Below are 25,280 nucleotides of genomic sequence, written 5' to 3'. Positions count from 1 at the left end.
CTAAAGAAATGTAATTTTCTTTTCTTTTTTTTTAAATTAATAATAATACTAAATTTTAAAAATGTTTCTGAAGTATTCCTGATTAATTTGAAAAATATATTCTCGTTTAGTTTGCAAACTGAAAATACCAACCTGAATTATGAATCCTATTCCAGAAACTTCAAACTATTTGTCTTTATGTTTAGTATCAGCGTTAGTTCAACTGGATGCCCTTTGATTCGTATCATAAATCATTCTCGCTCTGAATGAATTTTTTAGAAAAGACATCTTCTACTAGACTAGTTTCATCTTAGATAAAAAAAAGTATGTCCCATACTGCATATTTTTCATCATGTAGCGTAATAAATAAACAAAATATAAATCATACAAAATCTTCAAGGTGTAGGCCTCCTTCACCAAAGGCCTACAAGATATAGATATGGTGTTTTACCGTTTAAAACCCGTCTGTATGTAAAATTTAGTAGTATATATACTCTTGTACAACCATAAAGTATCAGAACCGCTACTAGAAGTATTGTTATAAATCTTACTTATTTAGTCATCATGCTTGTCAAGATTTATATAGGGAATTTTAAAGTAGATGGACATAAGATTTTCCACGTGCTTAAAATTTTCTTATGTATAAAGTACATACTATAAAAGCATTATTTTTATAATTAAATGAATTTCTGTTTGTACATTATCTTAAAGAAATTAAATTGGAAAAAGCTATTATATACAGCTAGTAATTTCTTTTAGTTTTAACGTTTTTAAAATAATATAATTAAAGTTTTATTTTAATTATTAAAGCATCAGTCTTTTAAGAATATCAGAAGTGTTCCTAAAAGTAACTGTTTAACTTTATTAAATTTTTAGAATCAATGCAATAAATGTTCTTAATAAAAATAATAGAAATTTACTATAAAACGAGTCCACTTTCATAAAAACTCGCCCAGGGCTCATGTAGAAGTAATGGAGATCGATCAAGAACCCGATAGGCTTGCTATGAGGAACTATCAAAAACACATTTCTTACGTCACGAATGTACTATGACTAGTTTCCCTTTCCGGCTACAAAACCGATAGGACCCTAATTTAGTGCTAGTTTTAATGGTCAGTTAACTGGTGTTGTGTGTGGTGCCTTGTCTTACGAGGGAGAATTTTAGTTTGATATAATAATTTAAGTCTGACACAGTTCCACTGCAGTTCCATTGAATATTAACTATATGATAGTAGGACCTAGATTTTCATTCGGCGCCCCTTGTAAAAAGTACCTGTGGTACTTGTCAATAAATGTAGCAGTTCTGTCTTCTCCACAGGCGCCCGTTGAAACGACCTTCGTCTCCTCCCGTCTCGTCACGCAGCCAATGAGCTACCATGTCGAACAACTGTGTCTAGAGCTGGTAAACATTCCTCTTACACCATGATTTTATCGTAGAAGCAAAGTACTTAGCTGTCCTTTAACGGTGCCGCTACAGATATTCAATCAAAGTATTATTTATCAATGTGAACAAACAGCTAAGACGTATCTTCCTTGACAACCTCCTTCGCATCCGCCCATGTTTGCCGTCCTTATGTATCTTACTCCTTCCATCCCTCACGGACCAAATTTTTGTCTAAATAGGATAACTTTATGTGTCCGAACGGGTTTCGATTTATTGGTAAACTTTAAGGTGAAGAATACTTTCCAGGGGTAGCCATCTGCTTTGCCTCTTCTTCCAATCTGGTAGGTGCAATTGTTTAATTATTTAAACAATATTTAAAAATTTCCTCTTCATATTGGTCATTTACTATTATAAAAAGCATTTTGTATATATTTAAACAATTGCATTAAAAATATAACAGAAACAATTATAAATGCTGCTGTTTAATATAAAAAATAAAAATAATAATCATCAGTTCTCTTCTAAAAATATTGTTATTAATAATTACATCAGAAAAACATTTATTATTCTTTAATGTAATATATTAAATTTAATCTAAAACGGCTTAAGTAATATTTGAAATAGATATTTCTCTGTTAATCCAATAGAACTGTTCACCTTTATGACCTTGAGTTTTATTTGTATAGGTGATAACCATATGTTGACTTCAGTTGGAAAATTATGGATACAAATCCAATAAAATACATTTAAATATTATTATTATTATATAAATTAATATTAGATTTGAAGCTTATTCTTATCTCACATGCTACATACACCATACCTCTGTCCAATTAGCATTTTAATTAGATTTTAATGTAAACTTATATAAACTTATTAACATGACGTTTATCTTGTTTTTTGATATTTTTTCATTTTTGCATATCAGTGTAGCTTAGACCTTTTATCATAATATAACGATAAAGCATGCTGTTTTATATCATAATAACCTGTCATATCTTCTGTAAAAAATAAAATAGGATGTTAAAAATAATTTTATTATAATTTTCACATTTTGTTTCTTTAATTATTATGGCTGTTATAAAATTTTAATGGTTGCTTTTTTGTTTACACACATTTTTTGAAAGTAAACAATCCTAATTTCTTTTTATATGTTTACAATATTGTAGAATATCATTATAATCATACTTTTTTTCCATCCATATATGGCTGCATGCTTGACTTGTCATGACAATGTGTCAGCAGCAAACCAGATGAATTTTAATGAAGTGATTTTTTATTTTATTAATGAGTTTTCTTAAAACTTGAGTTTATAACATGCTAATTCTGTTTATATAAATTATTTAGTATAATTATCTTCATCTTGTGCTGATTCTTATCTTTCTGAATGCTTCATGTAATTTTAAATCAAATAATAATATGCTTAACTTTTACATGAGTACGTTAAAAGTAAAAATATTTGTTTTACATATTTATATCTTGGATATCAATGATATAGAAAATTATAAAGTTTATATGCGTAATTTATGTATATCTGTACACTTATTATTGGCATTTGAACTGTACAATTTAACATTTATCTATATCATACTTAATGCAAAAACTGTAATGACATACATTTATTATTTGATTTGTAAAGTGTTTTCTCTAAGAAGATATCAGTACTGATAGTCAAAAGCACTCCAAATTTGATTTAGAACACGATACTACTTGTCAAAGTAAAGTGACTTATCACATTGATGATATTTTTTTTTTATTATCTAGATACATGTTTTCTACTAAGCAGTTATAGTTTTCTTCCATTATTATTGAACACATTCACTAAACTAAAAATTTATGTAATTTTTCTAACATTTAATGTATCAGAAATATAATATATGCAAATTGTAAAATAATATATTGTCATATGTATTAAAATAAGACTTTGCTGTTACATATTATAATCTTATGGGATTGTATTCATTTTAATTTATGGCTGTATCATCTTCACTGTAAAGATTTTCTTGCAATTATTACTAGTAGCAACTTCATCATTTTTTAATAGCCTTTCTAAAAAACATAACAAAAAAAGACATTTTTTAAAATGAAGATATCTTTTATATTTTTAAATCAAGTCTCAAGAGCCATGGATTGAAGTTTTAATTTTTCTTTAATGACAATGCCTAAAATAAAAAATATATATTATAAAAATAAAAAAGCTGATAAAAATAAATAACAATGATTTATCTAGTAAATCACCCTATGATTTCTCTTGGTCTTTAAAAGGAAAAAAAAGAATTCTGTTTTTGTTGTTGTCAACTTGTGAGTGATTGTTCCTCATTCTTATTTAAATGCCAAAATTTTTTTGGTAAGTTAGGAACTTTTTTGTTCTGCCTTTATTTTTTTTTTTGGCAAACTTAAAATTATAGTCAAGTTATGTTTAATGATCGTACGATTCCCATTTTCTGCTTTATTTTTTTGCACAATATTAATTTTCTTAGCTGGATATCCTAAATATTTTAAAATTACTTTCATTATTCATCAAGATGTAAATTAAAACATGGTTTTAATATATGTTTTTATTCTATACATAGTAACGTATTTTAAAATCATTTTATAAGATTTCCAGCAAGTTTTTAGCTAAAAATAGATCTTGTTAACTTTCCATTAATCAGTTTTTCTCTTATAAAAGAAAACTTCCTGGTTTATTCTATTATGTTTATTTCAAAGATTTTGCAACTTGATGTAGAGGGATTTTGTATTCTGTTGAGGCATTAGTTATGTAAATAAACTATGTTAACTTTCAAGTTTTGCTAGTAAAAAACAATATACTGTCTGTAATAATGTTTTGTACTGGTTATTTTTATACTTTAAACATTATTCTTTAATTTTATTCAGACATAATATATATATGTTACTAGGATTAATCTTATTTTCTAAATTATAAGTTTGTAGTTATTTAGTATGCAACAGAGCTCTGTTTAAAATTTCATGATTTTAAAGTGGGCTATGCTGCATACTACAGTTCTTTCCCAGTAAACTCTAGATTTATTCAATTTTTTTCAACATTTATTATATATAAAATTTAACATAACAGAAAGACTGGCCTATTTTCTTTAATAGAATATGCATTATATTATCAATGTAAACATTTTTACAAAATTGAATATTACTCTGGCAATATTTATTCATTTCTTAAAAAATCTAAAATAAATATATTTTACATAATTGTTGCTGTTATTAAAATGCTTTTTATCTTTAGTAATTATATTTAATAATTGTTATCAAGTGAATAGAAGCAAAAAATGGGTACAGAAAAATCTAATAATAGGTCCCTCAATCACAAGAAAAGAGGACAGTCGATAACTAAACACTAAGTTAGATGAATAAATTTACAATACAATACATTTATAATACATTTCATCTTTGACACTAATATGAAAAGATAAACTGTTTATTTTAACATAATATATATTAAAAGCTTTGAAATTCTCATTTATATTTTTATCTAATGAATATTCAAGCAATTATGAAAATGTTAAGGTTAAAATGATGACATAATGATGTCAAACAGTTAATGTATTCACTGCTTGAAAACAATCCATTATGTCATTTTCTGTTTAGTTGGAAAAATTTATACACAGGAAAATTAGAATTTAATTTGATTACAGTAACATTAATTATGTAGAGTATAACTTAACAATACATCTACTTACTAGGATTATTTTTGATCTCATGATTTCTCTATAATAATATGATTCTGGCACAGTGAATTATTATCCAATTAATATTGTAAAGGAATATTATTTTGTTAACTCACCAAATGGTATTATGTTAACCTTCCACCTGTTCAATTACAAAAAACACAATACATTATTATCTTATAATGTTTCAATAGTTAAAATTATATAAAAATCTAAACAATTTCATGAAAATAATATTTTTAAGTCATCGATCAGGTGCATGTTATGTAGCATATGGATACATGTATGAATTTATGTTATCAAATTTCATATCAGTAGTAAATTAGAAACTTTAATATAAAATATATAATCTTATAAATCTTTAACAAATTAAATAAAAGAAGTTCTATATATATTGTTAATTAAGAATATACTAAGAAAGTTCAAAGTTCAATAAATTAGTTGTGTAACTTGTCAGAATTAATACATTTAAAAAGTTAAGAAGAGATAACATTCAATTTGCATCTTAATTTTGATAGAAAACAGTAATTTGAATTCATGAGGCATACGAATGGAATGTAGATCAGTGTTTTTTTCTTCTTTTTAATTTGTCAATATAAATCACCAGATTGCTTTGTAGTTCCTCATTAGAAATAAATGAGATTGGAAAATTTTAATTTTCTATTTATTTTATTAGAATTAGATGCAGTTTTTTTTAAAAAAATAAATTTAAATTATTCAAAATTTTATTCATGTGAACTTTCTCAAATTTCCAGATAAACCTTTTTCTGATATCATAACATTATTAAAAAATTTCAGGTAACTCAAGCATGAAAATACTCTTTAAGCAACAACAAAGTTTTTTAATTAATAACAAACAAAGTTACCATACTATTATTTTTTTCTATTTAAGTAAATAAATACTTAACTATAATTAAACAATTTTTTTAAAAGTTAACAAAGATTCTAATTGAATCATTACTTAAAAAATTCTTATATTAAATTTTAATATGATAATTGAATTATAAACAAAAAAATCTTTTAAATTTACATATTTTTAAATTGTAATCTATATTCTTGTTACACAAAAAATTAATTTACTTAAGTAAATTTACACAATACATTCACCATATCTAGGTCAACCTGTTTTATGAATCATTATAGTTTCCATTAAACCATATTTGCAGCACAGTTAAAAACTTTGTTTAGTGCTTTAAATATAGGCAGAATTATAAGAATATTCTTTAAATAAATTGTATATCAAAATATTATTTATAGTTAGCTAAAAATATTTTAAATTAAATTTTTATATATTTCAACCTTGAGTAGCTTCTTTTTAAAAACTCTTTCTATTCTTTGAGGAATAAGAATGCCTTTTTTTTCCATGCCACTTACGAGTTTAGTCGGGTCCACAATGGAATGGATTCTGTGAAGGATAGGGCCTAATATAGAATATTCAGATCAAACCATCCATGAAAATTTGAGGATATTAACAGATAATATTTTAATTTTATATAAATTATGGAAATTTAATATATTATTTAAAATTCTGATTATTAAATTTATGTTTTTTTTTTTTTACTTTAAAGCCTGTTTTTCTACAAATTTTTTAGTTATGAATGCATTCCAATCTATAAAATCATACTCTTCCAGTTATAAAAACATTTGATATGAAACTTGATTAAAATATTTAAAAGTTTTTGTATTTTAAAAAATATTTTATTTCATTAAAATATAATTTTATTATTATAATGAACTGTATATTATATATTTTTATTTGTAATGTAAGTTAGAGAATAGAAGAAAATACAATAAAAATTTTTTCTCCAAGAAATATTTTTTGCTTGGTCACAATACATTAAATTAAATTTAAAAAAAATCAACCTTTTCATAAAAATATTTTCATGTTTTATTAAAATTAGAAGTTGATTTTTAAAGTTTTTTTTTACTGTTTTTTATGTTTTGCTTTATAATTTATATTGCATTTCAATAACTGTATGATTAAGTAATAATAAATACCAGAAATAAACAATTTTGAGTACTTGCCTCTTACTATGTGTCAATATATCTAAACACCTTGAGTGTTTAATTTGATTGACACTTGTTTATTTAATGACATCTTCAAAAATGTTTATCCATCCATTACTATCCCATTCTGTTAAAACCTTGAACAACATAATTGCAACTATTTTTAACTTATTTCATGCAACAGGAATATTTCTCAAATTTGTCTTAGTTATTTATTTTACATTCATGATACAGAGTAGCCAACTAAATATTAAACCGAGAACATCTAATCTTTTTAAAGAAATTTTTTTTCTTTAATTAATACACGTCAAAGAGATTTTTGAAACGGGTTAACCCAAAACAATACATAACAATGAACTTGGAAAATTTTCACATCTAAGCATTCTAGCATGAAAGAAGCAATCAGCAAATTTATAAAGCCGTAACTATCAAATGTCACGCATGGCATGGAATTTATTTTAGTTCGCAAAGAACTGGCATGTTTAAAATCAAAAGTGGAGTTTGTTTCATAATTACGAATATTATATTTGACAATAAAATTAAAGGTAATTTTTATTCATTATGTTTATTATTAAAAGTCAAGAAGAAACTATTTCATTAACTTCATCTGTCATCTCTAATACAAACAATTTGCATCAGTAATCTTAAAAGACTAGTTCGAGATCATCTTTTAGATTACTGATAAAAATCAGTGATGAATGAGCTGACAGAAATCTCAAGTATTATACTAAGAATGATTACATAAATACGAACTTGGCATCATCACGGAAAAAAGGAAGGAAAAAAACAGCATTACAAGTTTGTAAACATTTCTTAATAAGTAGAGAGGATGGATATGTAAACATGTTCTTTCTAATTATTGTTCTTGCATCTTTACCTTCTAGTTTTAAAATAATTGAAAATTCTTTATTTTCAAATATTAACAGCTGGATTTAACTGGATTAAAATAAAACTATTTTAACATAGCAGCTGTACAAATATTACAGAATACAAGTTCAAGCCATATCTTTTTTTTTTTTTTCACTTACTATTAGATGTCATTAAAAACTTATTTATTTCCTGGTGTTACGACACACAAATACTTAATGTGGGCTAGGTCTAGTGTCATCCTTCCTATTTAAATAACATAGATTATATATTACTCCGATAATTGGTATAGAATTTACATTCTTGAAATTTGTGGTTTTCAAAGTTTATGATCAAGTTTTGATACAGAAAATATTTATAGATGGTAAATTAGTTAAATGTAGTTTTATATTTTCAGATCTTCAATTCAAATAATGCATTAACAGAATATTCAAAAGATTGGCGATACTGCAGCCACATCGGCGAAACCCGACATCTCAAAATTATAAATTTTTTGTCATCGGCGCAGACAAAATTTAAATAAATTAAACAAATCAAGACAAAGTTAATAAAAATGTCGATAGTTTCTTAAATTTAAGTGAAAAAACACTGATAAATTCTTATTGTTAAATTTTAACATTCATTTTCCTAGTATCTGTAGAGACTGTGTTCTTCCTGCTTTCTCTGAATGATAAAACACATACCTATACCAGCAAGGGAAGAAATGCACACAAATAAATATGACACACCAAATATATCAAGTGAATGCATCATATTTCTTCCTCGCCCAATTTGTGTGCAAGTTTTTTCCCTATTCAACTGGTACTTTTATTATTCGAGTAATGTAGAAGATACAATTGATCATTTCAATAGTACAGATCATTTGCTTCGTCATTTCTGGTCTAGATCATTTACTGACACAGATCACGTGTTTGCAAGTCGGAACGAATCCAGGTGCTAGTCATTGGCGTATAGCGTGACTCGTGTCAAGTAATGACGTAACGGCGTTAACTAAAGCTAGCGTATTCGAACGAATCAAACGACTGATAACTTAACGAACGTTAACGGGGTTCATAGAGCAGCACAACCATCATGCAAAACGACGCCCCCTGGTTTCGAGATATTGAAAAAGGATGGTGGGTCGAGGTTAGTGACAGCAGTTTCCGTTTGGCTGCGCCGAGTTCCGCGTCGTCCGAGTTGCTTGTCCTGTCCCGTTACACAGCAGCCACACTGTCTGCTCGGCTGACGTTTCAATACGAACAGGTACAACGTGCCTAAGATGGAAGGCCGTTCCGGTGAGTTTTGTCATTTATACTAATTCTTACGCCAGTTTATCAGTCGGTTACTCTTACACCTGACCCCACCCGTGCATGCCGCACATTTGTCAACATGTCCGTGTACTTACATTGGCTTCTCGCTCGCGGGAAAAATGATTTTAATTGAAGTTTAACCCATTAATTATAATTATACACGTGTATTTTTATAATACTCGATACAGAACCGGGCGGGCGTTCTTTTTTCAACGTGGTAGAGTGAAATTGACAGCTGCTCGGAAGCGCGAGTTTGCCAATGTTTAAAAATTTTGGGGCTCCTCTCGGGAATCTGTGATAATGCCCTTTATTTTTTGCTGGAGGAGAAAAGGATATTTGGGTCACTCGGATGATTTTTATCCATTGTCGGCTTCTAAAACAACCAGGAAGAAGGTGGAGGATCATTATCATCGCTACCCACACTTCGTTCGAAGTTTAATTTTTTCCCGTTTTGTAAGCGTTAAAAAAAAAGGATGATTAATCGAGTTGTTGCGTTGTCTCTGATAAATTACCTATCACGAACGCTTTTGTGTTAACTTGGTGTGGTTTTCTACCTTTCTGTCATCGACAAGGACATTTACTTGAAGATCAGATGTCCTTTGGTGACGGTGGGCGACTCTCGTTTGTAGAAGAGGCGTGGGAAGGGATTTTTTACCACCCCAGACCTTGGATAGGAAATATAGATCTTCTTGCTTCAGTTATATAAGCACGAAGATGAGAAAACGGGGATAAAATAGATAGATATTATCGATTTTCCCCCTCTTTAAACACGCTCACTTCGTGGATAAAACTTTACACTTCGCTTTGGCAGCGAATATAATGTGTAATGCCATGGCTGGAGGAAATTTTTTTTTCCCGCATTTGCTTTTCCCAGTTGTACCGATTGGAGCAGTTTTCGAAAATGGGTGCTTTTTAGAACAAAACTCGCTGCAACACGCGTTCCCGGAAGCGATTGCTAACGCGTGACGTAACGCTTGGATACGTTTTGGTGTGAATTATTGAAGGGAGACTATATGCCACACATTACTACCGTGAATGATTATCGTGGGTCGTTCTAACCTTCTCAAGTTTGAGGAATTTTTTGTAGCATTTGCAGCTAGATTGGAATGCACGTACTCCATACCCAATTTCTTCACGAAAATTAGCTGGCGATGAAAAGTACGCTTTTGAAATCTAGATGTAGTACCTGATACCCTTGACATGTTTGTGATACCTTTTTTTGGATAGTTCGAAATTTGTTTCCTCATGCACGCACCAGTAATGGATGGATGGATGTTGGTTTCGAAGCTCAAGTCCAGATTACAGGGTTTCGTTCCGGATTTTTTGCGTACGAAGGATGAAAGGTGGGTTAGAACGAGAAATAGAAGCAAATTAAAACAAAATAAAATAATATAACATTTTTATAGCGTCTTAATTATTCTAATTTGCGATAATAAAATGGGATTTATATACCCGATCCGCAAATGTACTATTGTTCAGATATTGGTTAGGTTAGTGAACTCTCAGCAGATAGCTTTTAAAAAATCGTTTTATTGCGTTTAAGGACACTCATTTAAATCTTAGCTACTCTAAAGGGGCAATTATGAAGAAGCGTGGGTACATAAAAGGAGAAGAAAAAACTTGTTAATGGTTAGAAATCTAGAAATGCATTGAGTAAATGAGGTCATAGTGGTCTCAATACAAACTGCTGTACTTAGACCAGCTGGCCTGCGTGGGGGGGGACGCTTGCAAGCAGAATAGTCTCATTTCCGAGCCGACGACATAACATCTGCTGTAGTAAAGGATATGTTTGTCATACGCTTGGCAAACACAGGCCCGTTATAGCCAAAGCGGACATTTTGTAAGGGCAAAACTAGTCTGTGGGTGTCTGGAAGAGTGCCAATTATCCTTCCTTTTATTTTGTTTTTTTTTTTTTTATTGTGACGTTTTAAAAGCGGGCTCGTGTGTTTAAATCGTACATTTTCTTTTAGAAAAAACGTTGAAAACTTGTTGAACAGTGTTCGATCTGTAAGCGCTAAGTTTAGAAAGAGTAGAGTGCTTAACGTTAAAAATGCATTTTTTTTTTTTTTCCTTCTTTCCCTTCAGTTGTGGAGTGGAAGAAAGCGATACTCATCTTCAGTTCTGTAAAGGTTCTTATCTAGAATGACATTTCTCTTAGATCATCATTTATGTTTGACTTAACCGTTACTTGTAGATAAAAATTTTAAGAGAATATTGCCGTATAGTGCATTAAAATAATAAGTTAGCTCTGTTTTTAAGATCTACAAAATCTTTTAAGATTTATCGGGAAGATGGCAATACGATTGGAGTGTCATTCGAGATATTATTATTATTTTATTTTCTTAAATGGTAGGATGACATTCTTCGTAATTGGGCGGAGTGACGGCCATACTGCTCTTATCATTTATCGATAATTAAGAGAGATTTCCCGCATTGGGCGGAGTGTTATCTCCAACCGACTTTACCAATTTATCTAATAATACACTTCGTATTCTTCTTCGGTAGTGGCGTCGGGTGCGTTTGGACCATTTATGCCCCATTTTCTGATTAATTCTCTGTGTTGCGATTATCGTAGCTGCACAAGCTAATCGTATGATAGATGATCCGTTCGGCAGTAATAATTGATGAGATTATCCATTTGGTAGTTAAGGTAAGGCCGTGGACAGACCGACTGGCAACTACAGGGTGTGGTCTTCGAGACATAGAATGCCCCTAACTTCCGTGGGATAATTATATGCGCGCCTTTTTTTCGCTGTTTTGATGTATCTGTACGACGTCAACGGGAGTTTTTCAACCTTTAGAAATCAATGGACTATATAGCAATTTGTAGACGGTTCAATGTTATTTGCGGCCTACCAACTTTTTATCAGGCTCCAGGGAATTATATGCTTTTACTTTTTTTCTTTCTTCCTCCCTCCCTCTACACATCCTGATTCTATTTTTCCCTCGTCCTAAGAGGAAGGACACGGGAAATGGTTGATCACAGGATATTTTATTATTAGTCTATTTTATTATACGCCTGTCCTCCGAGAGTTTTTTCTTCCTCTTGTCCCTACTCCGCCACGAGATATATTTAGTTTCCCTTTCTCACAACGTCTTCTCTCCCCTTTTTTAAAAAATATTATCGCTAGCTTTATATAAACATTCTCTTGAGTTTGGATAGCGAATCGAGTAGAGAGGGCTTAGTGCAGTAAGTTCATGATGAAAGATTTCCTCGTATTTTCTTTCGTCGAGGAGACTCGGATGCTACAAACAGTCGAAGAATTAAAAGATTAAACATCAGGAAATGTATATTTAATTGATATGATAATAAGGATTTTCTCGGAGACTAAATAATAGCAATTTGTGCCACTGGTTTTAGTTTATTAACAGGTAAAAATCTCTATTTTAGGTAGTTTCGTTTGATAAATCCCGTGCCTATTGAGAAAGACAATAGTGTCTTTGTAAGTTTTAACTCTCTTCATTTATAGTTCGTTGGCAGAGGATCAAGTCCAGAACGAATTTGTTTTCTCCGAATAAAAAGAAAAGAAAAAATCGTCTTTGTATCAAAAGGAAAGCGTGGTCATTTTCTAATTTACGAATCCCAACAGAAATCCGAGAGTAGAAAGTATCATTAAATACTTAGCTTCCGTCATCAGTGGCCACCCCTCTTCACTGGTAAAGAATACGCCCGAAGACAAAATGATCCATTCAGATGGTTTCTAAAATGGCTCATTAAATCTGCAACATTTTTTCTTCGCTTCCTTCCTCACGTTACCTGCTACGAATTTACCGTGCAGGAGAAATAAATGAGAAAAATCTAAGTAGAATTCTCTTACTAGTTCGAAAAAGAAAATGTCATTGTGATGAAAGATCAAAAACTTTCGAGAAATTTAAGAGTAGCTCACTGCAGTCGGAGATCTAGAGATGAGTCATCAAGAGTGAACGACCCCTGCAACAGAAAATAGTCGAATTCACTCACTCTCTCTCTCTCTCTTCTTATCAGTTAAGTTCGTGCTGTTGTAATAATTACAAATGCTGGATTCTAGGTGCTGTTTTCTATTCATTGAACACGTTTTAAATACTTTCACCTGCTCGCATGGTTTTCGGTGTGCCTTATCAGAATCTCGCAGAGCCTGATCAACAAGGTTTTTTTTCTGCAGATAAAGTAATGTTAATTGATATCTTATGTTTGGTTATGTTTGAAGGTCGTGGGATTATACAGAGGAAGAGTGAGTTGGTCTATCGCTTTTGTGTAGCAGAGATTGATTGTCATCTCCACCTGCCCTTTCTGAAGTACAGTCGACATCTGTGCGCACGTCGTGGATATTCTTTCTCTCAGTATAATAATATTAATAATAATATTATTTAAAAAAACCTACACATGTTGTTTCACTTCATGAGAAAAATTGTATTTATTTATATAAAAACAAAACTGTAGCATTATTGAAGTGATACGACTCATCTTTCTCTGTCCTTTTTTTCTTTCTTTTTTTCCTCTCCTCCTCGTATAGACTGATACAGGAAATTCCTTTCGTTTCTTAAGAAAATTATACTTGTCACATCCTTATATCATTCGTTCAAGGACGAACAACCCCTCGAAATCTCTTAGGCTCCATCACAGTCAATAATAATTTTGAGTTTTTACTCATCTATTAGAGGTTGTGTTATGCATTTTCAAACATGCCAACATTAACTGTTCAAGAGTTGAATGACTCGAAAATTGTTATCTCGATTTATGCGGAAATTAAGAACTTGTGCACGCTGCTATCTGATAATTTTAGTTGAAAGATCCATTACGTTTTAAACAGATTTTAATCGGTGTCTTTTATATATTTTGAAAAATCTCCCTTTAATCTATCTAAAATAATGCCTTTGGATAAATTGCTCAATTTTTCTACTTTTAAAAATTCTTCTCCTCCAGATATATGGTGTAATTAGCGTTGGAAATCAACAGATTTCGATCCTTTTCTAATGTTCCCGCTAAGAGTTTTACTTAATTGCTTTTAAATATTTTCTTAAAATCGTTCGAGCGATAGTCTTAAAAAGTACATTTACTTTTACTGAATTTTAATTCGATTTTTAAAACGAAAATCGTTGAAAAAAACTACGTATTTGAGTTTTTAATAATTTNTGCATACTACAGTTCTTTCCCAGTAAACTCTAGATTTATTCAATTTTTTTCAACATTTATTATATATAAAATTTAACATAACAGAAAGACTGGCCTATTTTCTTTAATAGAATATGCATTATATTATCAATGTAAACATTTTTACAAAATTGAATATTACTCTGGCAATATTTATTCATTTCTTAAAAAATCTAAAATAAATATATTTTACATAATTGTTGCTGTTATTAAAATGCTTTTTATCTTTAGTAATTATATTTAATAATTGTTATCAAGTGAATAGAAGCAAAAAATGGGTACAGAAAAATCTAATAATAGGTCCCTCAATCACAAGAAAAGAGGACAGTCGATAACTAAACACTAAGTTAGATGAATAAATTTACAATACAATACATTTATAATACATTTCATCTTTGACACTAATATGAAAAGATAAACTGTTTATTTTAACATAATATATATTAAAAGCTTTGAAATTCTCATTTATATTTTTATCTAATGAATATTCAAGCAATTATGAAAATGTTAAGGTTAAAATGATGACATAATGATGTCAAACAGTTAATGTATTCACTGCTTGAAAACAATCCATTATGTCATTTTCTGTTTAGTTGGAAAAATTTATACACAGGAAAATTAGAATTTAATTTGATTACAGTAACATTAATTATGTAGAGTATAACTTAACAATACATCTACTTACTAGGATTATTTTTGATCTCATGATTTCTCTATAATAATATGATTCTGGCACAGTGAATTATTATCCAATTAATATTGTAAAGGAATATTATTTTGTTAACTCACCAAATGGTATTATGTTAACCTTCCACCTGTTCAATTACAAAAAACACAATACATTATTATCTTATAATGTTTCAATAGTTAAAATTATATAAAAATCTAAACAATTTCATGAAAATAATATTTTTAAGTCATCGATCAGGTGCATGTTATGTAGCATATGGATACATGTATGAATTTATGTTATCAAATTTCATATCAGTAGTAAATTAGAAACTTTAATATAAAATATATAATCTTATAAATCTTTAACAAATTAAATAAAAGAAGTTCTATATATATTGTTAATTAAGAATATACTAAGAAAGTTCAAAGTTCAATAAATTAGTTGTGTAACTTGTCAGAATTAATACATTTAAAAAGTTAAGAAGAGATAACATTCAATTTGCATCTTAATTTTGATAGAAAACAGTAATTTGAATTCATGAGGCATACGAATGGAATGTAGATCAGTGTTTTTTTCTTCTTTTTAATTTGTCAATATAAATCACCAGATTGCTTTGTAGTTCCTCATTAGAAATAAATGAGATTGGAAAATTTTAATTTTCTATTTATTTTATTAGAATTAGATGCAGTTTTTTTTAAAAAAATAAATTTAAATTATTCAAAATTTTATTCATGTGAACTTTCTCAAATTTCCAGATAAACCTTTTTCTGATATCATAACATTATTAAAAAATTTCAGGTAACTCAAGCATGAAAATACTCTTTAAGCAACAACAAAGTTTTTTAATTAATAACAAACAAAGTTACCATACTATTATTTTTTTCTATTTAAGTAAATAAATACTTAACTATAATTAAACAATTTTTTTAAAAGTTAACAAAGATTCTAATTGAATCATTACTTAAAAAATTCTTATATTAAATTTTAATATGATAATTGAATTATAAACAAAAAAATCTTTTAAATTTACATATTTTTAAATTGTAATCTATATTCTTGTTACACAAAAAATTAATTTACTTAAGTAAATTTACACAATACATTCACCATATCTAGGTCAACCTGTTTTATGAATCATTATAGTTTCCATTAAACCATATTTGCAGCACAGTTAAAAACTTTGTTTAGTGCTTTAAATATAGGCAGAATTATAAGAATATTCTTTAAATAAATTGTATATCAAAATATTATTTATAGTTAGCTAAAAATATTTTAAATTAAATTTTTATATATTTCAACCTTGAGTAGCTTCTTTTTAAAAACTCTTTCTATTCTTTGAGGAATAAGAATGCCTTTTTTTTCCATGCCACTTACGAGTTTAGTCGGGTCCACAATGGAATGGATTCTGTGAAGGATAGGGCCTAATATAGAATATTCAGATCAAACCATCCATGAAAATTTGAGGATATTAACAGATAATATTTTAATTTTATATAAATTATGGAAATTTAATATATTATTTAAAATTCTGATTATTAAATTTATGTTTTTTTTTTTTTACTTTAAAGCCTGTTTTTCTACAAATTTTTTAGTTATGAATGCATTCCAATCTATAAAATCATACTCTTCCAGTTATAAAAACATTTGATATGAAACTTGATTAAAATATTTAAAAGTTTTTGTATTTTAAAAAATATTTTATTTCATTAAAATATAATTTTATTATTATAATGAACTGTATATTATATATTTTTATTTGTAATGTAAGTTAGAAAATAGAAGAAAATACAATAAAACTTTTTTCTCCAAGAAATATTTTTTGCTTGGTCACAATACATTAAATTAAATTTTAAAAAAAATCAACCTTTTCATAAAAATATTTTCATGCTTTATTAAAATTAGAAGTTGATTTTTTAAATTTTTTTTACTGTTTTTTATGTTTTGCTTTATAATTTATATTGCATTTCAATAACTGTATGATTAAGTAATAATAAATACCAGAAATAAACAATTTTGAGTACTTGCCTCTTACTATGTGTCAATATATCTAAACACCTTGAGTGTTTAATTTGATTGACACTTGTTTATTTAATGACATCTTCAAAAATGTTTATCCATCCATTACTATCCCATTCTGTTAAAACCTTGAACAACATAATTGCAACTATTTTTAACTTATTTCATGCAACAGGAATATTTCTCAAATTTGTCTTAGTTATTTATTTTACATTCATGATACAGAGTAGCCAACTAAATATTAAACCGAGAACATCTAATCTTTTTAAAGAAATTTTTTTTCTTTAATTAATACACGTCAAAGAGATTTTTGAAACGGGTTAACCCAAAACAATACATAACAATGAACTTGGAAAATTTTCACATCTAAGCATTCTAGCATGAAAGAAGCAATCAGCAAATTTATAAAGCCGTAACTATCAAATGTCACGCATGGCATGGAATTTATTTTAGTTCGCAAAGAACTGGCATGTTTAAAATCAAAAGTGGAGTTTGTTTCATAATTACGAATATTATATTTGACAATAAAATTAAAGGTAATTTTTATTCATTATGTTTATTATTAAAAGTCAAGAAGAAACTATTTCATTAACTTCATCTGTCATCTCTAATACAAACAATTTGCATCAGTAATCTTAAAAGACTAGTTCGAGATCATCTTTTAGATTACTGATAAAAATCAGTGATGAATGAGCTGACAGAAATCTCAAGTATTATACTAAGAATGATTACATAAATACGAACTTGGCATCATCACGGAAAAAAGGAAGGAAAAAAACAGCATTACAAGTTTGTAAACATTTCTTAATAAGTAGAGAGGATGGATATGTAAACATGTTCTTTCTAATTATTGTTCTTGCATCTTTACCTTCTAGTTTTAAAATAATTGAAAATTCTTTATTTTCAAATATTAACAGCTGGATTTAACTGGATTAAAATAAAACTATTTTAACATAGCAGCTGTACAAATATTACAGAATACAAGTTCAAGCCATATCTTTTTTTTTTTTTTCACTTACTATTAGATGTCATTAAAAACTTATTTATTTCCTGGTGTTACGACACACAAATACTTAATGTGGGCTAGGTCTAGTGTCATCCTTCCTATTTAAATAACATAGATTATATATTACTCCGATAATTGGTATAGAATTTACATTCTTGAAATTTGTGGTTTTCAAAGTTTATGATCAAGTTTTGATACAGAAAATATTTATAGATGGTAAATTAGTTAAATGTAGTTTTATATTTTCAGATCTTCAATTCAAATAATGCATTAACAGAATATTCAAAAGATTGACGATACTGCAGCCACATCGGCGAAACCCGACATCTCAAAATTATAAATTTTTTGTCATCGGCGCAGACAAAATTTAAATAAATTAAACAAATCAAGACAAAGTTAATAAAAATGTCGATAGTTTCTTAAATTTAAGTGAAAAAACACTGATAAATTCTTATTGTTAAATTTTAACATTCATTTTCCTAGTATCTGTAGAGACTGTGTTCTTCCTGCTTTCTCTGAATGATAAAACACATACCTATACCAGTCAAGGGAAGAAATGCACACAAATAAATATGACACACCAAATATATCAAGTGAATGCATCATATTTCTTCCTCGCCCAATTTGTGTGCAAGTTTTTTCCCTATTCAACTGGTACTTTTATTATTCGAGTAATGTAGAAGATACAATTGATCATTTCAATAGTACAGATCATTTGCTTCGTCATTTCTGGTCTAGATCATTTACTGACACAGATCACGTGTTTGCAAGTCGGAACGAATCCAGGTGCTAGTCATTGGCGTATAGCGTGACTCGTGTCAAGTAATGACGTAACGGCGTTAACTAAAGCTAGCGTATTCGAACGAATCAAACGACTGATAACTTAACGAACGTTAACGGGGTTCATAGAGCAGCACAACCATCATGCAAAACGACGCCCCCTGGTTTCGAGATATTGAAAAAGGATGGTGGGTCGAGGTTAGTGACAGCAGTTTCCGTTTGGCTGCGCCGAGTTCCGCGTCGTCCGAGTTGCTTGTCCTGTCCCGTTACACAGCAGCCACACTGTCTGCTCGGCTGACGTTTCAATACGAACAGGTACAACGTGCCTAAGATGGAAGGCCGTTCCGGTGAGTTTTGTCATTTATACTAATTCTTACGCCAGTTTATCAGTCGGTTACTCTTACACCTGACCCCACCCGTGCATGCCGCACATTTGTCAACATGTCCGTGTACTTACATTGGCTTCTCGCTCGCGGGAAAAATGATTTTAATTGAAGTTTAACCCATTAATTATAATTATACACGTGTATTTTTATAATACTCGATACAGAACCGGGCGGGCGTTCTTTTTTCAACGTGGTACAGTGAAATTGACAGCTGCTCGGAAGCGCGAGTTTGCCAATGTTTAAAAATTTTGGGGCTCCTCTCGGGAATCTGTGATAATGCCCTTTATTTTTTGCTGGAGGAGAAAAGGATATTTGGGTCACTCGGATGATTTTTATCCATTGTCGGCTTCTAAAACAACCAGGAAGAAGGTGGAGGATCATTATCATCGCTACCCACACTTCGTTCGAAGTTTAATTTTTTCCCGTTTTGTAAGCGTTAAAAAAAAAGGATGATTAATCGAGTTGTTGCGTTGTCTCTGATAAATTACCTATCACGAACGCTTTTGTGTTAACTTGGTGTGGTTTTCTACCTTTCTGTCATCGACAAGGACATTTACTCGAAGATCAGATGTCCTTTGGTGACGGTGGGCGACTCTCGTTTGTAGAAGAGGCGTGGGAAGGGATTTTTTACCACCCCAGACCTTGGATAGGAAATATAGATCTTCTTGCTTCAGTTATATAAGCACGAAGATGAGAAAACGGGGATAAAATAGATAGATATTATCGATTTTATCCCTCTTTAAACACGCTCACTTCGTGGATAAAACTTTACACTTCGCTTTGGCAGCGAATATAATGTGTAATGCCATGGCTGGAGGAAATTTTTTTTTCTCGCATTTGCTTTTCCCAGTTGTACCGATTGGAGCAGTTTTCGAAAATGGGTGCTTTTTAGAACAAAACTCGCTGCAACACGCGTTCCCGGAAGCGATTGCTAACGCGTGACGTAACGCTTGGATACGTTTTGGTGTGAATTATTGAAGGGAGACTATATGCCACACATTACTACCGTGAATGATTATCGTGGGTCGTTCTAACCTTCTCAAGTTTGAGGAATTTTTTGTAGCATTTGCAGCTAGATTGGAATGCACGTACTCCATACCCAATTTCTTCACGAAAATTAGCTGGCGATGAAAAGTACGCTTTTGAAATCTAGATGTAGTACCTGATACCCTTGACATGTTTGTGATACCTTTTTTTGGATAGTTCGAAATTTGTTTCCTCATGCACGCACCAGTAATGGATGGATGGATGTTGGTTTCGAAGCTCAAGTCCAGATTACAGGGTTTCGTTCCGGATTTTTTGCGTACGAAGGATGAAAGGTGGGTTAGAACGAGAAATAGAAGCAAATTAAAACAAAATAAAATAATATAACATTTTTATAGCGTCTTAATTATTCTAATTTGCGATAATAAAATGGGATTTATATACCCGATCCGCAAATGTACTATTGTTCAGATATTGGTTAGGTTAGTGAACTCTCAGCAGATCGCTTTTAAAAAATCGTTTTATTGCGTTTAAGGACACTCATTTAAATCTTAGCTACTCTAAAGGGGCAATTATGAAGAAGCGTGGGTACATAAAAGGAGAAGAAAAAACTTGTTAATGGTTAGAAATCTAGAAATGCATTGAGTAAATGAGGTCATAGTGGTCTCAATACAAACTGCTGTACTTAGACCAGCTGGCCTGCGTGGGGGGGACGCTTGCAAGCAGAATAGTCTCATTTCCGAGCCGACGACATAACATCTGCTGTAGTAAAGGATATGTTTGTCATACGCTTGGCAAACACAGGCCCGTTATAGCCAAAGCGGACATTTTGTAAGGGCAAAACTAGTCTGTGGGTGTCTGGAAGAGTGCCAATTATCCTTCCTTTTATTTTGTTTTTTTTTTTATTGTGACGTTTTAAAAGCGGGCTCGTGTGTTTAAATCGTACATTTTCTTTTAGAAAAAACGTTGAAAACTTGTTGAACAGTCTTCGATCTGTAAGCGCTAAGTTTAGAAAGAGTAGAGTGCTTAACGTTAAAAATGCATTTTTTTTTCCTTCTTTCCCTTCAGTTGTGGAGTGGAAGAAAGCGATACTCATCTTCAGTTCTGTAAAGGTTCTTATCTAGAATGACATTTCTCTTAGATCATCATTTATGTTTGACTTAACCGTTACTTGTAGATAAAAATTTTAAGAGAATATTGCCGTATAGTGCATTAAAATAATAAGTTAGCTCTGTTTTTAAGATCTACAAAATCTTTTAAGATTTATCGGGAAGATGGCAATACGATTGGAGTGTCATTCGAGATATTATTATTATTTTATTTTCTTAAATGGTAGGATGACATTCTTCGTAATTGGGCGGAGTGACGGCCATACTGCTCTTATCATTTATCGATAATTAAGAGAGATTTCCCGCATTGGGCGGAGTGTTATCTCCAACCGACTTTACCAATTTATCTAATAATACACTTCGTATTCTTCTTCGGTAGTGGCGTCGGGTGCGTTTGGACCATTTATGCCCCATTTTCTGATTAATTCTCTGTGTTGCGATTATCGTAGCTGCACAAGCTAATCGTATGATAGATGATCCGTTCGGCAGTAATAATTGATGAGATTATCCATTTGGTAGTTAAGGTAAGGCCGTGGACAGACCGACTGGCAACTACAGGGTGTGGTCTTCGAGACATAGAATGCCCCTAACTTCCGTGGGATAATTATATGCGAGCTTTTTTTTTCGCTGTTTTCATGTATCTGTACGACGTCAACGGGAGTTTTTCAACCTTTAGAAATCAATGGACTATATAGCAATTTGTAGACGGTTCAATGTTATTTGCGGCCTACCAACTTTTTATCAGGCTCCAGGGAATTATATGCTTTTACTTTTTTTCTTTCTTCCTCCCTCCCTCTACACATCCTGATTCTATTTTTCCCTCGTCCTAAGAGGAAGGACACGGGAAATGGTTGATCACAGGATATTTTATTATTAGTCTATTTTATTATACGCCTGTCCTCCGAGAGTTTTTTCTTCCTCTTGTCCCTACTCCGCCACGAGATATATTTAGTTTCCCTTTCTCACAACGTCTTCTCTCCCCCTTTTTAAAAAATATTATCGCTAGCTTTATATAAACATTCTCTTGAGTTTGGATAGCGAATCGAGTAGAGAGGGCTTAGTGCAGTAAGTTCATGATGAAAGATTTCCTCGTATTTTCTTTCGTCGAGGAGACTCGGATGCTACAAACAGTCGAAGAATTAAAAGATTAAACATCAGGAAATGTATATTTAATTGATATGATAATAAGGATTTTCTCGGAGACTAAATAATAGCAATTTGTGCCACTGGTTTTAGTTTATTAACAGGTAAAAATCTCTATTTTAGGTAGTTTCGTTTGATAAATCCCGTGCCTATTGAGAAAGACAATAGTGTCTTTGTAAGTTTTAACTCTCTTCATTTATAGTTCGTTGGCAGAGGATCAAGTCCAGAACGAATTTGTTTTCTCCGAATAAAAAGAAAAGAAAAAATCGTCTTTGTATCAAAAGGAAAGCGTGGTCATTTTCTAATTTACGAATCCCAACAGAAATCCGAGAGTAGAAAGTATCATTAAATACTTAGCTTCCGTCATCAGTGTCCACCCCTCTTCACTGGTAAAGAATACGCCCGAAGACAAAATGATCCATTCAGATGGTTTCTAAAATGGCTCATTAAATCTGCAACATTTTTTCTTCGCTTCCTTCCTCACGTTACCTGCTACGAATTTACCGTGCAGGAGAAATAAATGAGAAAAATCTAAGTAGAATTTTCTTACTAGTTCGAAAAAGAAAATGTCATTGTGATGAAAGATCAAAAACTTTCGAGAAATTTAAGAGTAGCTCACTGCAGTCGGAGATCTAGAGATGAGTCATCAAGAGTGAACGACCCCTGCAACAGAAAATAGTCGAATTCACTCACTCTCTCTCTCTCTCTTCTTATCAGTTAAGTTCGTGCTGTTGTAATAATTACAAATGCTGGATTCTAGGTGCTGTTTTCTATTCATTGAACACGTTTTAAATACTTTCACCTGCTCGCATGGTTTTCGGTGTGCCTTATCAGAATCTCGCAGAGCCTGATCAACAAGGCTTTTTTTCTGCAGATAAAGTAATGTTAATTGATATCTTATGTTTGGTTATGTTTGAAGGTCGTGGGATTATACAGAGGAAGAGTGAGTTGGTCTATCGCTTTTGTGTAGCAGAGATTGATTGTCATCTCCACCTGCCCTTTCTGAAGTACAGTCGACATCTGTGCGCACGTCGTGGATATTCTTTCTCTCAGTATAATAATATTAATAATAATATTATTTAAAAAAACCTACACATGTTGTTTCACTTCATGAGAAAAATTGTATTTATTTATATAAAAACAAAACTGTAGCATTATTGAAGTGATACGACTCATCTTTCTCTGTCCTTTTTTTCTTTCTTTTTTTCCTCTCCTCCTCGTATAGACTGATACAGGAAATTCCTTTCGTTTCTTAAGAAAATTATACTTGTCACATCCTTATATCATTCGTTCAAGGACGAACAACCCCTCGAAATCTCTTAGGCTCCATCACAGTCAATAATAATTTTGAGTTTTTACTCATCTATTAGAGGTTGTGTTATGCATTTTCAAACATGCCAACATTAACTGTTCAAGAGTTGAATGACTCGAAAATTGTTATCTCGATTTATGCGGAAATTAAGAACTTGTGCACGCTGCTATCTGATAATTTTAGTTGAAAGATCCATTACGTTTTAAACAGATTTTAATCGGTGTCTTTTATATATTTTGAAAAATCTCCCTTTAATCTATCTAAAATAATGCCTTTGGATAAATTGCTCAATTTTTCTACTTTTAAAAATTCTTCTCCTCCAGATATATGGTGTAATTAGCGTTGGAAATCAACAGATTTCGATCCTTTTCTAATGTTCCCGCTAAGAGTTTTACTTAATTGCTTTTAAATATTTTCTTAAAATCGTTCGAGCGATAGTCTTAAAAAGTACATTTACTTTTACTGAATTTTAATTCGATTTTTAAAACGAAAATCGTTGAAAAAAACTACGTATTTGAGTTTTTAATAATTTAAAATGTTTTAAATTTTTAAGTAAAATATTTTTACTGCATGAAAATTTCTATGGTTTTCCACTTTACTATTGTTTATTTTATTTTATTTAAATTTATACTGTTAAACTTTTATTCGGCGAAAATTTAAAATAATAATAATAAATTCTTTGACTTTTCTTCTAACATTTTGATTAAATTAAACAATTTAATATAGAGAAAAAAAAGTCACGAAGAAGTTTAATAAGATTGGAATAAAAATTTTTTTTAAATTTAAAAAAAATTAAAATTTTTATTCAAATCTCTTAAACAGATTTTGTAGGAAGTGGGGAAAAGAAAGACGATTTTCTTTTTCCTTAACGAATTAATTAATTTTATATTTAAAATTTGAAAATTTATTAAAGTGAAAATGTAAAATCTTGTTAGTGACCATTTTGGAAAAGTGTTTTTTTACCCCTCCGCTGACAAAATTTTAGTTAAAATATTGAAAAGAAGAGGAGGAAAAGTAACATTTCAATAAATTATTTTAGAATATTTCTCATAAATTCTGAGATGAGGAAAGTGGAAAAAAAGTAAGTTGTTTTGATTCTCTTTTGTTTAGTTTCTTAAATTTCTTACTCTTTGTGACTACTTGAGATCATGATCTTTTTCCAACGCTGTAACTAAATTAATTATCTTTCTCTTATTTCTAGATCACTCCAGAAATATATAATAATGAATTCTGATTCTCTTTTAATATAAAATTAATTTAAAAATCTCCTATTGTTTTATTTATGACACAGATTAATTAATTTCGTTTTCAACTCGTGCCAGTTTTGTACATCGGAAATATAAGGAAAAAAAAAAACTAACTTGGTCGACACGAAAGGAGGTCTTGACCTACAACCACCGCTACTCTGTGTGCGCTACTAGTTTACTAATGAGTTTATCAGTAGCTTTTTATTTTTACTCCATTCTCCTTTCTTCTATTCTAAACATTGACAGGGGGAAGAAGCCGATTTCTTTGAATGAAAATTATCAGA

At 30.3% G+C, this 25,280-nt stretch overlaps 1 protein-coding gene across 2 annotated transcripts in view; it reads left to right on the top strand.

The window, feature by feature from the left end:
• The first annotated feature begins 998 nt into the window (after nucleotides 1–998).
• The window catches only part of LOC111619523 (rap1 GTPase-activating protein 1-like), a 60,576-nt gene continuing 36,294 nt past the window's right edge, over nucleotides 999–25,280 (top strand). Inside the window, exon 1 of one of the 2 annotated variants that reach the window (XM_023361263.1) lies at nucleotides 999–1,704. The gene's annotated coding sequence lies outside the window, so the exon portion shown is untranslated. Of the gene's footprint in view, nucleotides 1,705–18,380; nucleotides 19,163–25,280 lie in introns of those variants that run through there. The other variant, XM_023361257.1, reaches the window with a different exon arrangement.

This window comes from Centruroides sculpturatus, unplaced genomic scaffold (assembly GCF_000671375.1).
Source record: "Centruroides sculpturatus isolate CEXI.00-Female unplaced genomic scaffold, Cexi_2.0 scaffold44, whole genome shotgun sequence".
Taxonomy (NCBI): domain Eukaryota; kingdom Metazoa; phylum Arthropoda; class Arachnida; order Scorpiones; family Buthidae; genus Centruroides; species Centruroides sculpturatus.
This window is presented reverse-complemented; position numbering and strand designations above follow the sequence as displayed.